Here is a 4,905-nt window from a genome sequence, read left to right on the forward strand (position 1 = left end):
CCTGCGTCTGCTTGTCTCCGTCGCCGCCGGGCCTGTCTACCTCTGTGGGCCGCCGCTGGGCCTGAATGTCTCTGCCGGCTGCCGCCGGGCCTGGATATCCCTGTCCGCTGACGCCGGTGGGCCCGTCTACCTCAGCGGGCTGCTGCTGGCCCCGTCTACCTTGATTAGGATTTTTGTGGCCATCCTGGGGTTTTTAATGTTCCACTTGTGTTTTGTTTTATTCTTTTCTATTTCTGTGAAGAATTTCCGTGCAAATTTGACTGGGATTGCATGGAATCTGTAGGCTGCTTTTTATAAGATGAGCATTTCCACAGTGTTAATGCTGATCCTAGAGCACAGGAGGTCTTCCCATCTTCAGTTTCTTGGGTGTCTCAGAGTTTTCATTATAATGGTCTTTCACATACCTTTTAGGTTAACCACAATGTATTTTTTAAGCTATTATGCAGAAATTGTTTCTCTGATTTGTTTCTCAGCATGTTTCTTTTCTGTATTTAATTTGTATCTTGCTGCATTACTGAAACTGTTTATGAGTTCTTAGAGCTTTTTGGAGTTGTTGAGGGTTCACATATATAATCATATTATCTGCAAATGGAGATAATTGGATGTCCTCTTTTCCTATCTGTGACCCTCCTAACTTCCTTCTCTTGTCTTATTGCATAGCTAAGGCTTCCAGCACTATGGCAAGTAAGAGTGGTGAAAATCGACATACTTTTCTTGGTCCTGATTTTAGTGGAAATGCCTTTTCCCATTCAATATTTGCTGAGGTTTGCCATGTGTAGCCTTTATTATGTTTAGATAAATACTTTCTGTTATGACTTTCTCCAGATTTTTAATACGTAGAGATGCTGGATTTTGTGGAAATCTTTTTCTGTGAACATATAATTTCTGTCTTTGATATGATTTATGTAATTAATAACATTTATTGATTTGCATATATTGAACTATCCCTGTATCTCTGGAATAAACCCAACTTGATTGTGATGGATGGTCTTTTGTTGAGTTCTTAAAATTTAGTTTGCAGGTATTTAGTTAAATTTTTTTGTCATGTTCATCAGGGTAAACTGTGATTTTCTTTTTGTCATTGTCTCTTTAGAAAGCTTTGGGTATCAGCTAAGATTGCTTGGTAAGAAGGTTTAATAATATACTTTCCCTTTCCAGTTGATGGAATAGTTTGGGAAGCATTTGAATTATTTCTACCTTGAAAGACTGTTAAAATTCACCAGTGAATCCATCTAGGACTGGCCATGCTTTTGTTTTTGTTTGTTTATTTTATAATTGGAAGATTTTTTTAATCACTGCTTCACTATAACTGCTCATAATGGATTTATTTAAATTGTTCATCTCATCTTAGATTAATTTTGTTAGATCATATATGTGTAGAGATTTATCTGTCCCATTTAGGTGTTCCATTTTAGTGGAACATATATTTTTAAGGTAAGACCTAACGATTTTCTGAATTTCATTAGTAACTGTTGCAATAGATGTTACTCCCTTTTTATCTCTAGTTTTATTAATTTGGATATTTTCTTTTTGTTTTGTTTAGTTAAGGGTTTGTCAGTCTTGTTTATCTCTTCAAAGAACTAACTCTTGGTTTTATTAATTTATTTTTGTATTTTTTGTTTCTATTTTATTAATTTTTGTCCTGATCTTAATGATTTCTTCCACTGTACTGATCGAAGGGGTGGCCTGTTGTACTGTTTTAGGATCCTAACATACCATTAAGGTATTTATCTGAAATATCTTGTATTTCTTAATGTAGGCACTTAGAGCTGTAAACTGCTGTCTTGGGACTTTCTTCATTGTATTCTATGGCTTTTGATAGGTTGCATTTCATTTTCATTTGATTCTAGGGGGCTTTCTTATTTCCTTTTAATTTCTTATAAAGATTTTTTAATCCTGTGTATTAATTTATATCTGTATAGGGATGTATATATGTGTCCACAGAGCCCAGAAAACTATGTCAGATCCCTTGGAGCTGGAGTTCCAGATGGTTGTAAGCTGCCTAACCCGGGATCTGGACACCAAGCCTGAGCCTTTTTAAAGAGGGGTACACGCTGTTAATGGCTGAGTCATACCTCCAGTCCCTCTTTGCAGTTTCTTCAAGGACCCAGTCATCATTCAATAGTGCATGGTTTAATCTCCAGGAGTTTGTATTTGCTCTATGGCTTCTCCTGTTAACAGATGGAATACAAATATTCTTATATTTAATGAGACCTTTGTATCCTAATATATTATCTACTTTAGACACACATCAGCTGCTAAGAAAAGTATCTGTCCTTCAGTGTTTGGATAGAGTGATCTATAGATGTCTCTTTAGTCCATCTGATCTATAATGTAATTTATTTCATATATTTATGCTTTTTGTTGTTGGGAAGACTTGCCAGTTATTGAAGTCACCCAATACTGTTGTGCTTGTGTTAATCTGCAACTTTACCTCTAGTAGTACTTGTTATATGAAATTGGATGCTCCTGTGCTCAGGGAAGATCTTCAGACTCAGTGTCATCTTGATCCATTATTCCCAACCAATTATCTTTATCTTTTCTCACTAGTTTTGATTTGATTTTTTTTTTTTTTTTTTGAGACATTAGTGCAGTGGCACCTGTTTCCTAGGTCTGCTTGCTTGGGATACATTTTTCTATCCTTTTACCTTAAGGACGTATCTGTCTTCTGTGGGGAGGCACATGTTCTTGGAGGCAGCAAATAGATGACTTTTGCTTATTAATACAACCTACCAGTTTGTGTCTTGATTGGGAAATTGAAACCATTAATATTCAGGGTTATTATTGAAATGTGTGTATTGATTCTTTTTTTTTTTTTTTTTTTTTTTTTTGGTTTTTCGAGACAGGGTTTCTCTGTGTAGCTTTGCGCCTTTCCTGGGACTCACTTGATAGCCCAGGCTGGCCTCGAACTCACAGAGATCCACCTGGCTCTGCCTCCCGAGTGCTGGGATTAAAGGCGTACGCCACCACCGCCCGGCGTGTATTGATTCTTGACATTTTGTTGATTTTATAGTGTTTGGTTTTTTCCTCTCTTAACTATAATTCTAGCATGGGCTATTCTTTCCTGTGACTTCATGAATAGATTTTTTTTAAAATTCAGTTCCAAGGATCCTACATGTAGTTTCTGTAGAGTTAGTCAAGCAATCATAAATTACTTTATTTTTATCATGGAAAAGATTTTACTTTTCTTCAATGATAGCAGTTTTGCTGGATGTAGTAGTTGGCAGGTGTTGTCTTTCAGAACTTCAAATAAGTCTCTCCTGACCCTCTTGGCTTTTGACGTTACAGATGGTAAATCTGCTGTTATTCTAATGAGCCTGTTTTTTACCTGACTTGGTGATTCTTGCCACTTTCAATGTACTTTCTTTGTTCTGTATATTTAGGGTATACAGGTAAGAGGAAGTTCTTTCCTGGTCTTCCTGTTGGCTCCCTAAATGCCTCTTCTATCCAAACCAGTATCTTTTTTCCTAACTCTGGGAAATTTTCTGTTATGGTTCTTTTGACAATTTTTTTCTATGCCTTTAAAGTGAAATTATTCTTCTATGCCCCTGACTTGAAGATTTGGTCTTTCATGTAGTCTAACACTTATACCTCACTGAATGGCATGATCTTGTCAGAGTGCCATGCGTGTCTTGAAATTCCAGCTGGCACCTTACTGTTGTCCTTGTTTGGTTAGTGTAGTTATTCAGCCTGCTTTTCAAGCTCAGATATATGTTTTTTTCTTTTAAATGTTTAGAAGCCTTTCAATTTTTTTGTTATGTGTATGGTGTTTGGCCTGCCTGTTATGTGCATCCTCATCACCCCTCTTTTTTTCATATGAATTATAACCTTGCACAGCTCTAATAGTCTAAAATCTATGGACTTTAGCAGTATCTGGCTTTTCGATTCCAGCAACTTCACTCACACAGCTTTTTATTTGTTTTCAAAGTCACTCAGATAGTATACATATCCTTCCTACCCTAGTGCCCTCCCACACCTATTCTTCTTAATTAAAATCTGGTATGCACCAGGCTTACCCTTGGTTATTTATCCTGAAACAGTTATTGAAATCAAAGGTCCACTATGTAGGATCGCATGGTACATGCCAGAACCTGAGAGAAAGGGGCAACGTAGGGTAATAGGGGAAGTATATGAGATACAAGTGAAAGGTATAGTAAGTTGTGGGGAAACACACTTAACATATGCAGATAGAAGCAAACCATCATGAGATGAATGTGCCAGAGTGGAGACCAAGTAACAGTATAAGAATTGAAAAGAGTAGTAATCTGGGTGAGTTACTGACCCAGATGCACTGAGTTTAAGGGGGAAGTTCTCAGATCTCTGGCTTTTGAAGTCTCCATGTGGTGCTGTGTGGGATAGGTGAATGGGAGCCTTGGGCTCTGCAGCCTCTGTGTTCAGGGTGGTTCTGGCTGGGGAGAGCGTATGTTGGAGGTCTTCCCTCGCTCAGACCCCTGTACTGTCTGTGAGCTCCTAGGTCCTGTAGTCCGGTGGATGGGAGGACCAGCCATTCCTTGTATTGTCTCCTGCTCTCCCCTAGGCAGGCTGATGTGGCTGCTGTGCTGTTGATTTAGAGAGCTTACATCTCTCCCACCTGTTTTCCTGCAAAGAGTTTCCTGACTTAATAAGCTCCCCTGCTCCCCCACGCTGTGTGTGTGTGTGTGTGTGTGTGTGTGTGTGTGTGTGTGTGTGTGTCTTTGTGTGCACACGTGCACGAGTGTGTTTGTGCTGGGTGATAGGTGTCCCGTTATGGCTTTAATTTGCATGTTTTGACACAGGTGAGCATGATTGTCATGTTTATTTTATATCCGTATTTGGATAGACTTTTTTTAGGTTTTTTGCGGAAAATTTTCCCACATGCTTGTCATTTTCTGTGAGAGTAATTTTCTGAATGGGTATGTCATAAAC

This window comes from Peromyscus leucopus, chromosome 6, assembly GCF_004664715.2.
Source record: "Peromyscus leucopus breed LL Stock chromosome 6, UCI_PerLeu_2.1, whole genome shotgun sequence".
NCBI classification, from domain to species: Eukaryota; Metazoa; Chordata; class Mammalia; order Rodentia; family Cricetidae; genus Peromyscus; species Peromyscus leucopus.